Source organism: Odocoileus virginianus, chromosome 29 (genome assembly GCF_023699985.2).
Source record: "Odocoileus virginianus isolate 20LAN1187 ecotype Illinois chromosome 29, Ovbor_1.2, whole genome shotgun sequence".
Classification (NCBI taxonomy): domain Eukaryota; kingdom Metazoa; phylum Chordata; class Mammalia; order Artiodactyla; family Cervidae; genus Odocoileus; species Odocoileus virginianus.
The window spans coordinates 37,221,596-37,234,576 of NC_069702.1; the positions used below are offsets into that span (position 1 = coordinate 37,221,596).

The following is a 12,981-nucleotide window of genomic DNA, read 5'->3' on the forward strand; positions in this document are numbered from 1 at the left end:
AGTTTGAAAGTGATCTTCCTTGAACCTGTTGATTATGAAATATGCATCTAATATGGAAATAAAGGTGAATAAACAGCAAACATAGGCACTTTCCAGGCAGTACATAGGTGTTCTAAAACAGGACACACAGTATTGATACCTTGGGAGAGGGAGTGGGAGAGACTGGGGGAATGAATACTCATTAAACTGCATGTTTTCTTCTGGCTGGTGTTTTCAGAGTAACCAAGTAACAACTGTTAAAAACTCAGCTTCATAATGAAACACCTTGTTGCCAATTAACACCAGCTTCAAAAACTAATCTGCCTTTTGATAGAAGTTGTTCTTGATATTTTTCCCAGCTCTTCCAAGTTCTGGCTAAAAATCAATATGATTGGATTTTTACATAAAATAGTTCTACTTGCAAGTTGAGTACTTTGCATTGTTAAAAAAAAAAGTCTCTCATGAGTTTAATGACTGAGTATTTCCACATAGTATGCTTAGTTCTCTCATTTGTTCTGTGTTTAAAACATGACCTAGAAACCAGACAAAAGAATTCCTGGATCACAACAATCTCATCTGCTTTCCAGGAAGTTCTCTATGGGGTGATGCCAACAGGACATGCCAAAAAAAGGAGGTGCCGGATAGAAATCAAACAACAAAAAAGTTTAGGTATTCTCTGAAGCCAAACAGAGGACAGTGCAAGGAAGTATTCTTTCCGGGATTCACTGATGTTCTTAATTCATTAGAAGTGCTCTGAAAACCCCATAGGTGACAAAAATTATGCTGGTTCTTTATGGAACAACCATTTTAACATTAGTGAATCACCTTTCAGTGATTAAACCTTACCTCAGGGAACATTTTGGGGAGATAATGCAATGTTTCTGTTCTGCCCTCTATAGAATATATTTTTTTTTAATTTAAAAATGCAAAAGGAAAAGAAGCAACTATAGTCAACTCTGAGATGTTCTAAATAGGAAATTGTTTACAAATGGAGTGCTTTAGCTAAAATACTGAGTCTTTAAATTGACAGTAAATACATCAGACACACCACTTATTATCTTAGTTTTGCAATTGAAAATGTAGGAGGTGCAATATTTTTTCATTATATATTTTGAGCATATTTTAACTGCTTCATCCCAAATAAGACAAGGTCTTTAGAGAAGTTTTCTATTAAAGCCTAAATGATTTCCAAGTTTATTGCAGAAATGGCAGGTCCTAAAATCTGGGTGGGTTAAGATACAAATCTAGTATTTATTTATTTTTAAAATAGCACCTGTTATGATTGCCTAAGTATAAAAGGAAATGTCAACACAAGAATTGAGACAGAATTCTCAGGTGCTAAAATCAGTGTGGGATTTGGACCAGATCTGCTGAGTCTGCAATTATACTTTGCCACCTTACTAGTTGTGTGCTATTGGGCAAGTTTTTAAACATTTTTTTTAATCTTCTGTAAATTAGAGATGATAATAAAATCATTTCATAAGGTTGCCTGGCTCATAACAAGTGTTTAGGTGTAATCCTATCTTTATTTTCATTTGATATCAAAGTTCAGTGTGGGAAGAAGAGAGGTATTCACTGAATAAAACACAAGTCATCCCTGATAATTGCAAAACATTCACACTGAAGTGAGATCTGGAAGGAATGCCTCTTCTACAATGCAATCTCATAAGCAGAACTGATACACAACTTAACTACTATGGAGGAATGAGAGGAACGTGTGTATTAGATAGTTCGTAATGTTCCCTGGTGGTACAGTGGATAAGAATCCACCTGCTATCGTACCAGACACGGGTTTGATCCCTGGTAAAGGAAGATTCCGCATGCCATGGAGCAATTAAGCCATGCACAACCACTGAGTCTAGAGCCCACAGACTGCAGCGGTGGAGCCCGTGTGCCACAACTACCGATGCCTGTGTGCCTTAGAGCCTGCGCTCCACAATAGGGGAATCCACCACAATGAGATACCCACGCTCTGCAGAGAAGACCAGCCCCCACTCACCACAACCAGAGAAAATCCACACATAGCAACAAAGACCAAATGCCAAAAAATAATAAAAATAAATGATTTTTTAAAAGAATTCACAATATATATTCTAGAGGCTTGAACTAACTGATCTGTTTTCTGCTAGTGAGACAGCACAATTAAGTCAATTTTAATAGCTTTATAATTAATAAAATTTGTGTAAGCTTTCCAAAGGTTGTTGACATGTTCCTGTTACCAGTTTCATGAAGACCAAATAAACAGTCACAAATATTCAATAGCAAAAGAATATCTATATTTCATTTTCCCTATATATTCATACATTTATACATTTACACACAAATGATGACATTTGGTAATAAAGCCTTCATTTTGGGGGGCATTTCTGGTCACAGTTATTGCATTGCTTTCACTACCTCAAAAACATCTCTTTAAAATACAAGTTGATTTTTCATTTTATTTGGTTGCAAAGAAATGAACTTAACTACAGTTTACAACCAAAGTTGAACAGGAAATACACAATGAGTTTGATTAAAGTGAGGTAATGGGACATCACTTTATTGATCAATAGTTCTCATCATTTTCTCTTCTGCCATCATTTTTTAATTGACTGAACATCTATATTCTAAAGGTACAATAAATAAGACTAATTCTGAATAAATCTTAAAAGATACATTCTAACCACAATGCTTTTATTGAAAAGGGAAAAAAAATTACCTAATGGTTTTGACATTATAGACTGAAATAATTTAAAATTTGGGGATATTAATTTAATTAAAAATATCTTTGCCAGAAACTAAATGTTAATTCACCTCACTATCTTTTTCAAAACACAAGAAACTGAATAGGAGGTGGACCTGGGAATTTATTTTCTGGTTCCACCACACATTTTAGTGTGCCTTTGGGCAAATTGTTTTCTAACCAATTAACAAAGTGTGAACTGCATAAGAAAATAAGATGCATCATATTTCAATTTGAGGGTGGTTAGGGGCATTCTATATAAGATACTACTTTTCTTACTAAACAGTTTACAGACTAGACTCTAAAGTCACTTTTGCCTTCCTAAAAATCAAAAATAAATTAGGAAGTGTGAAAAGTCAGTTAGATTAATACCAGAGTTATGGACATCCCATATCTTTCCTGGTGGCTCAGACGGTAAAGCGTCTGCCTAAAATCCTGAAGACCCGGATTCAATCCCTGGGTTTGGAAGATCCTCTGGCGAAGAAAATGGCAACCCACTCCAGTACTCTTGCCTGGAAAATCCCATGGACGGAGGAGCCTGGTAGGCTACAGTCTATGAGGTTGCGAAGAGTTGGACACGACTGAGCGATTTCACTTTCACTTTCATATCTTTCCAGACATGTATTGGCATTGCACAATATTATCTGACCCCTGATCATTAGATTCAGATCTTAAGCAAATTCATCTGACTAATTTTACACTGAGCATTTAATTATAGTATGTTTGTTAAAAGATGTTTTAAACTGTTTAATTAAACTTCATATATTTCAAAAGGGGCGCTGTATTTATTTGTTGTAACTACTGTGAAATTTTGGTGAAAAATAGGTGTATATCTTTCCAATATCAATTTTCATCATTTTTTTTCCCCAGGAGAATGTGCTTGTGACATAGTCTAGAATTCCTTAGCAAGAATACATAAAAGGGTCCATGGTGAGAAATATATCAATGGCATTTCTTACCAAGGTAAACTCTAAATCTTAAACTAGGTAAGCAAAATCACCTGGGAAACTTAGTTACCCTTCTTCCTTGCTTGATAACCATTAAAATAAAGATCCAAACAGAATGAATGCCTTTGAAAGGATATACAACTATACCATCATGGTATTTTTTTTGAAGACAAGTTTTTAATCATGATCTCATTCAGGTTTTAGCTCAGGTATTAGCTGCTCATATAGGTCTTCCATTAGCAGCATATCTAAGGCAAGTCACTCACTTAAATCCATTATCTGTTTTGTCTTCTTTGTAACAGGTGTCATTATCTAAGGTGTGTCAGATAGTTATCTACCTACAAAAACATTTAACTGGTAGATCACTCACTCAAAAAAAGGCAAACTTCATGAAGGTAGTGATTGTGTCATTTGTAAATGCCTCAAACTGCCTGGCACACAGTAAGTGTTCAATAACTCTTTGCTGAATTATTGCCATCTAGTGAAGATTCACATGGAAGCGAGTTTTCTCCCTTTTCACATCAGTAGAAAAAAAAAAAATCTCTGATTTTATAAGAGCAAAGATTATTTAAGTACAAATAAAAAGATCTATTAACTAGCCAGTATTATCCAAATCATTATCATCAGAGACTTGATGTCATAATGGGCTCCCATTTTTTAGTACTTATTCACCTTTAATAGAATTATTCGTATTTGAGTCTGGCTTTCTCACTAGATTATGATGTCCTCAGGGGACATATCACACTCATTTTTATTTTTCCAGGGTAAATTTTAGTGTTTTGAGACATTTTAGTATTCAATAAAGGCTCATGAAACAAAAATATCCCACTTTTACTATCAAATCCTCAATACAATAGGGAAACTGAAAACATCTTTTACTCCTATAACTTTTTGCTATATCACCCAAGAAGTCTCCTGACTGACCAGGTATCAGCATGGTTTGGAAGGAAGGCAGGATGAATTACACGGAATGAAGGGAATTCATGTTAACTTTCATTGCAATTCATATTTTACTAAATATGTATGATATGCAAAGAACTAGGGAAATCACTGCTGGGTGAGGTTAGGAAAAACAAGGAAATCTGTTCTCAATTTGCCTACACTCCAAAGCAGAAGGTAAACATGTCACATGGGGCAGAAGGTAAACATGTCACATGGGACAGAAAGTACTGAATTCTTGCTGAGAAGGATAAAAGATCCTAAAGGTGTTTGGTTTTGAATCAGACATTAAAAGATAAATAAGCTTTCTTACCTAAGAAGAGGAAATTTGAGGCTCAGGAACATAATAAGCAAGTTGATGAATAAAAAAGAAAAAATGAATTTATTGAGGCAAGAAATAGGTTGGGTTTGGGGTGAGAAGAATGCATGATGTAAGAAAAGATAGTGAGAGAAATGGTGAGTATAATTCAGATCTTAGGAGATTTTCAGTATGACAGCAGTTTGGGCTATATTGTGTAGAAAATCTACAGCCATTAAATATATACACAAATATTAATATTTAATTAAATCCATTAAATATATACATAAAGGATTTATAAACTTAGATCTTAAGTTCTTGAGGTCATTCACCATTTTTTAACGAATTTTAATTTTTTTTTCTTTTGTGTTGAAGCATATGTTCATATATATGTATATTATCATTAGATAGCCCATTAGAATTTTAAGAGCATTATCTCCCATTAGTGGATAAATTTAAATTAATAAATTGCTGACATCCTTTTGAAAAACTGCTTAGTAACTGCTTAGTAAATTTTATTTTTTACCTGTATGTCTTTTTCCTGTATTCTCATGAACACAATATTTTTTATCAATATACACAGTAATCATGCTGAACATTGTTTCTCTTACTATATCATATGTATATTTATGTTTGATAGAAAGAAAGAAAGAAAGATAGGGCTAAGTCATGTCCAACTCTTGTGACCTATGGACTGGGTAGCCTGCCAGGCTCCTCTGCCCATGGGGTTTTCTAAGCTAGAATACTGGAATGGGTTGCCATTTTCTTCTCCATGTTTAATATATGTCATGTATAAATCTCAGGCTATGTAGAGAAAGATAAATAAGTCTTCAGATCATCTCTGCTCCAATTTCTTGCTTTCTCTCTCTCTCTCTCTCTCTATATATATATATATATATATATGTATATATATATACATATAAATAATTTACATTGATTTATAATTAAAAATTAAAAAACCTTTAACTCTTCATTTTTGGCTTTGTAATAAGTTTGTCATTTGAGAATAAAATAAAATAGAGCAAAAGTTTAACATCATTCCTGAATAGGGCACATTGTACTCCAATCTATGTTTAGACATTGATTCAAATCAAAATTTTAAAGGTCAAATGTTAGAAGTCTTCAAAACAGTTTTAAACTTAAAGTTTTTTTATTAGAAGTCAAGCTGAGTGACTGATATTTACACATCTGATCAATAAACCTAAGATTCTTTTAATAATCACTGTCATTTAATATTACTAAGCATATAGAAACCACTAATCTCTGAACTCCCTTTTATATTACAGTGAAGTGTTGGCATTTTCAAGTCTTAATAAAAAAGATTGTATAACACAACTGACCTGCATATAGAAATAAGAACTTTAATAGTAGAACAAGATAAAACAGCAATTTTGCAAAAAAGACTCTACCTCTTCAAGAAACTCGTTATTTAAAAATGTATTTAACAAACTGTAACTGTATTATTTTTAAATCTCATATAAAATTAAATGATTGAATGCTGTCAAATCTATGTTGTTTGATAGAAATTGTACTAAGTCCCTTCAGTCATGTCCAACTCTTTGCGACCCTATGGATGTAGCCCACCATGGGGATTCCCCAGGATAGAATACTGGAGTGGGTTGCCATTAACTTTTTGCTTACTCAGCATTCCTTCAACAAATATTAATTAAGTGCCTTTAACTGAGATATTGCAAAGAGAGATAGTTATTCTTCCTTCCTTCAAAGTGATAACAATATAGTGAAGTCAAGGAATTAAACAAGTAAAATACAGCATGACAGCATTATAATAGTGGAAACATGAAGTACAAGCTTTGTATTAGAAAGACTCCACGAGAATGTCAAGCTTAAATACATTAACCAAACAGACAAGGGGTAAATCAGGTCTTCCTACCAGCCATCTATCTATCTATCATGTAAAATAAAAGGAAAATATACATGATAGGGGGATTCAGAGTTAGGGGTGGGGTTGGGGACAGAGTGGCTTTTGATTTTACCTAGGATGGTCCAGGTTGGCCTCCTTGAAAATATAACGATTTAAAAAAGACAAAGCTGCTGAGAGAGTTATCCATGTAGATATTTGGAGGAGGTATTCCAAAAGGGTGAACAAACAGAATGCAATTCAACAAGTATGCAAAACATATTTAAATCTTAAACAGGCCCATGTTGGGAGCTATATTTAGAAAACAGGAGGTGACAGGGGTAGACCAAATCAATTGAGTGGGTGAACACTGCACATAAAACTAGTTTTCAGGTGAAGATTGAGAATTCAGTTATGAATGTGATGTCTATGAAAAGAAAGTGAAGATTTTGAAAAGTTACCTTCAAGCTAATTTTGGAGTTCATGAAAGTGGTCTGTGCTGTAGATAACATGTGTGGGTCTTAGGCACATAGGTGCCATTTAAATCAACGTGATCACCATAGGAGTGTCAGAACAAAGAGCAAATAAGAGCCGACTGAGCTAAGAGGCACCCAAACCCATGGATTTAGAAGAAAAGGAGCAAAGAAAGGAGACTGCAAAGCAGCAGCAAGAGGAGGAAAATCAAGAGAATGAGTTGTCTTCAGGATAGTGTATTAAGGAAGACAAAAAGATCAACTGTGTCTTCTGACTGGTTAAATACAGTGAATTGACAATGGACTACTGAGTTCAGCAGCATGATATCATGAATGACCTCAACTAGTACAGCTGCAGTGAGGTAGTGAGGGCAGTCTGATGTGGTGAAATTAAGAGACAGTATAAGGAGAGGGGCTGGTGACAGTGATGTAGAGAAGTGTTGTGAGAATTTCTGCTGCAGTGGAAATGTTGTTGCTGTTGTTGTTCAGTAGCCAAGAAGTGTCCAACTCTTTGCAAACCCACGAACTGCCACACAACAGACTTCCCTGCCCTTCACTATCTCTCGGAGTTTGCTCAAGCTCATGTCCATTGAATCAGTGATGTCATGCAACCATCTCATCCTCTGTCACTCCAATCTCCTCCTGCCCTCAGTCTTTCCCAGCATCAGGGTCTTTGCCAATGAATCAGCTCCTCTAATCAGGTGGCCAGAGTACTGGAGCTACAGCTTCAGCATCAGCTCTTCTGAGGATGTATTGGTTTTATCCCCTTGCTGTCCAAGAGACTCTCAAGAGTATTCTCCAACACCACTATCGGAAAGCATCGACTCTTCAGCACTGAGTCTTCTTTATGGTCCAACTCTCATATCTGTACATAACTACAAGAAAAACCATAGCTTTGACTCCATGGACCTCTGTCAGCACAGTGATGTCTCTGCTTTTTAATATGCTGTTTAGATTTGTCTAGGAGCTTTCTGGGTGGTGCTAGTAGTAAAGAACATGTCTGCCAGTGCAGGAGATGTAAGAGACATGGGTTTGATTCCTGAGGCAGGAAGATCCCCTGTAGGAGGAAATGGCAACCCATTTTAGTATTCTTGCCTGGAGAATGCCATGGATAGAGGAGCTGGAAGGCGACAGTCCATAGAGTTACAAAGAGTCAGACATGATTGAAATAATTAGCATGCACACACTAGGTTTGTCATAGCTTTTCTTCCAAGGAGCAAGCGTCTTTTTTTTTTTTTTTTTTTAAATTTTTATTAGTTGGAGGCTAATTACTTTACATCATTACAGTAGTTTTTGTTATACATTGATATGAATTAGCCATGGATTTACATGTACTCCCCATCCCGGTCCCCCCTCCCACCTCCCTCTCCACCTGATCCCTCTGGGTCTTCCCAGTGCACCAGGCCCGAGCACTTGTCTCATGCACCCAACCTAGGCTGGTGATCTGTTTCACCCTAGATAATATACATGTTTCAATGCTGTTCTCCTGAAACATCCCACCCTCGCCTTCTCCCAGAGTCCACAAGTCTGTTCCATACATCTGAGTCTCTTTTTCTGTTTTGCATATAGGGTTATCGTTACCATCTTTCTAAAGTCCATATATATGTGTTAGTATACTGTAATGGTCTTTATCTTTCTGGCTTACTTCGCTCTGTATAATGGGCTCCAGTTTCATCCATCTCATTAGAACTGATTCAAATGAATTCTTTTTAATGGCTGAGTAATATTCCATGGTGTATATGTACCACAGCTTCCTCATCCATTCGTCTGCTGATGGGCATCTGGGTTGCTTCCATGTCCTGGCTATTATAAACAGTGCTGCGATGAACATTGGGGTGCATGTGTCTCTTTCAGATCTGGTTTCCTTGGTGTGTATGCCCAGAAGTGGGATTGCTGGGTCATACGGCAGTTCTATTTCCAGCTTTTTAAGAAATCTCCACACTGTTTTCCATAGTGGCTGTACTAATTTGCATTCCCACCAACAGTGTAAGAGGGTTCCCTTTTCTCCACACCCTCTCCAGCATTTATTGCTTGTAGACTTTTGGATAGCAGCCATCCTGACTGGCGTATAATGGTACCTCATTGTGGTTTTGATTTGCATTTCTCTGATAATGAGTGATGTTGAGCATCTTTTCATGTGTTTGTTAGCCATCTGTATGTCTTCCTTGGAGAAATGTCTGTTGAGTTCTTTGGCCCATTTTTTGATTGGGTCATTTATTTTTCTGGAGTTGAGCTGGAGGAGTTGCTTGTATATTTTTGAGATTAATCCTTTGTCTGTTGCTTCGTTTGCTATTATTTTCTCCCAATCTGAGGGCTGTCTTTTCACCTTGCTTATAGTTTCCTTTGTTGTGCAAAAGCTTTTAAGTTTCATTAGGTCCCATTTGTTTATTTTTGCTTTTATTTCTGAAATTCTGGGATGTGGGTCATAGAGGATCCTGCTGTGATTAAGGATTCTTTAATATCCGCAAATCAATCAATGTAATACACCACATTAACAAATTGAAAGATAAAAACCATATGATTATCTCAATAGATGCAGAAAAAGCCTTTGACAAAATTCAACATCCATTTATGATTAAAACTCTCCAGAAAGCAGGAATAGAAGGAACATACCTCAACATAATAAAAGCTATATATGACAAACCCACAGCAAGCGTCTTAATGTCATGCCTGCAGTCACCATCCTCAGTGATTCCAGAACCCAGGAAAATAAAATCTGTCACTGTTTCCACTTGTTCCCCTTCTGTTTGCCATGAAGTGGAGTGATCGGACTGGATGTCATGATCTTAGTTTTTTTGAATGTTTAATTTAAGCCAGTTTTTTTCTCTCTCCTCTTTTACCGCATGAAGACTCTAGTTCCTCTTAGCTTTAGGCCATTAGAGTGGTATTATCCTCAAATCTAAGGTTGTGGCTATTTCTCCTAGCAGTCTTGATTCCAGCTTGTGCTTCATCCAACCTGGCATTTCGTGTGATGTATTCTGGATATAAGTTAAATGAGCAGGGTGACAATATGCAGCTTTGACGTATTCCTTTGTATTCCTTTTTTAACTTTTCCAGTCTGTTGTTCCATGTCCAGTTCTAACTCTTGCTTCTTGACCTGCATACAGGTTTCTCAAGAGGCAGGAAAGGTGGTCTGGCATTCCCATCTCATCTGAGAATTTTCCACAGTTTGTGTTAATCCACACAATCAAAGGCTTTCAGTATAGTCAATGCAGCAGAAGTAGATATTTTTCTGGAATCCACTTGCTTTATCAACAAACCAAGAATGTTTAAAACTTCTGTATCATTGCATTCATTTTCCAGTCCTGTGTCCACTGCTGACTTTTCTAAATTTGCTGACATACTGAGTGCAGCACTTTTCAGTTCAGTTCAGTTCAGTTCAGTCACTCAGTTGTATCTGACTATTTTCCACCCCATGAACCACAGCATGCCAGGCTTCTCTGTCCATCACCAACTCCCAGAGTTCACCCAAACCCATGTCCATCAAGTCGATGATGCCATCCAGCCATCTCATCCTCTATTGTCCTCTTCTCCTCCTGCCCTCAATCTTCCCCAGCATCAGAGTCTTTTCCAATGAGTCAGCTCTTCACATCAGATGGCCAAAGTATTGGAGTTTCAGCTTCAACATCAGTCCTTCCAATGAACACCCAGGACTGATCTCCTTTAGGATGGACTGGTTGGATCTCCTTGCAGTCCAAGGGACTCTCAAGAGTCTTCTCCAACACCACAGTTCAAAAGCATCAATTCTTTGGCACTCAGATTGCTTTATAGTCTAACTCTCACATCCACACATGACAACTGGAAAAACCATAGCCTTGACTAGACGGACCTTTGTTGGCAAAGTAATGTCTTTGCTTTTTAATATACTGTCTAGGTTGGTCATAACTTTCCTTCCAAGGAGTAAGCGTCTTTTAATTTCATGGCTGCGATCACCATCCGCAGTGATTTTGGAGCCCAAAGAAATAAAGTCAGCCAATGTTTCCACTGTTTCCCTATCTATCTGCCATGAAGTTATGGGACCAGATGCCATGATCTTAGTTTTATGAATGTTGAGCTTTAAGCCAACTTTTTCACTCTCCTTTTTCACTTTCATCAATAGGTTCTTTAGTTCTTCACTTTCTGCCATAAGGGTGGTGTCATCTGCATATCTGAGGTTATTGATATTTCTCCTGGCAATCTTGATTCCAGCTTGTGCTTCATCCAGCCCATTGTTTCTCATGTAGTACACTGCATATAAGTTAAACAAGCAAGGTGACAATATACAGCCTTGACGTACTCCTTTCCCAATTTGGAACTAGTCTGTTGTTCCATGTCCAGTTCTAACTGTTGCTTCCTGACCTGCATACAGGTTTCTCAAGAGGCAGGTCAGGTAGTCTGGTATTCCCATCTCTTTCAGAATTTTCCACAGTTTATTGTGATCCACACAGTCGAAGGCTTTGGCATAGTCAATAAAGCAGAAATAGATGTTTTTCTGGAACTCTCTTGCTTTTTCAGTGATCCATCAAATGTTGGCAATTTGATCTCTGATTCCTCTGCCTTTTCTAAAACCTGCTTGAACATCTGGAAGTTCTCAGTTCACGTATTGCTGAAGCCTGGCTTGGAGAATTTTGAGCACTACTTTACTAGCGTGTGAGATGAGTGCAATAGTGCAGTAGTTTGAGCACTCTTTGGCACTGCCTTACAGATCAACTTTTAGGATTTGAAATAGCTCAGTTGGAATTTCATCACCTCCACTAGCTTTTTTCATAGTAATGCTTCCTAAGGCTCACTTGACATCACACTCCAGCATATCTGGTTTTAGGTGAGTAACTACACCATGTGGTTATTCAGGTCATTAAGACATTTTTTGTATAGTTCTTCTGTGTATTCTTGCTGCCTCCTCTTAATCTCTTCAACTTCTGTTATGTCCTTGCTACTTCTGTCCTCTATTGTGCCTGTCTTTGCATGAAATGTTTTCTTTGTATCTTCAATTTTCTTTGGGACCTCTTGTCTTTCCTATTCTTTGCTTTCCTCTGCTTTCTTTGCATTATTCAATTAAAAAAGCTTTTATATCTGTCCTTGCTATTCTCTGGAACTCTTCATATAGTTGGTTATATCTTTCCCTCTTTCCTTTGCTTTTTGCTTCTCTTCTTTTCTCAGCTTCTCTTCTTTTTCACCTCAAACAACCAATTTGCCTTCTTCCATTTAATTTTCTTTGGGACGGTTTTGGTCACTGCCTTTGTACAATGTGCTGAAGCTCTGCCCATAGTTCTTCAGGCATTCTCTACCAGATCTAGCCCCTTGCATCTATTAGTCACCTCAACTATATAATCATAAAGGATTTGATTAAGGACACACCTGAATGGCCTAGTGGTTCTCCCTATGTTCTTCAATTTAAGCCTGAATTTTGCAATAAGTAGTTCATGATCTGAGCAAAGTCAGCTCCAGGTCTTATTTTTGCTGACTGTATAGAACCTTTCCCTCTTTGGCTACAAAGAATATAATTAATCTGATTTGGGTATTGACCATCTGGTGATGTCCATGTGTAACGCTGTCTCTTGTGTTGTTGGAAGACGGTGTTTGCTATGACCAGTGTATTCTCTTGACAAAACTCTGTTAGATTTTGCCCTGCTTCATTCTGTACTCCAAGGCCAAAGTTACCTGTTACCCCAGGTATCTCTTGACTTTCCACTTTTGCATTCCAATCCCCTATGATGAAAAGGACATCTTTTTTGGTGTTAGTTCTAGAAGGTCTTGTATGTCTTCATAGAACTGCTCAACTAAAG

The 12,981-nt window shown here is 37.0% G+C and overlaps 1 protein-coding gene across 33 annotated transcripts in view; it reads right to left on the minus strand.

Moving 5' to 3' along the window:
• ADGRL3 (adhesion G protein-coupled receptor L3) overlaps window positions 1-12,981 on the minus strand; it is a 912,058-nt gene that overhangs the window by 141,816 nt on the left and 757,261 nt on the right. The gene's annotated exons all lie outside the window — the stretch shown is intronic.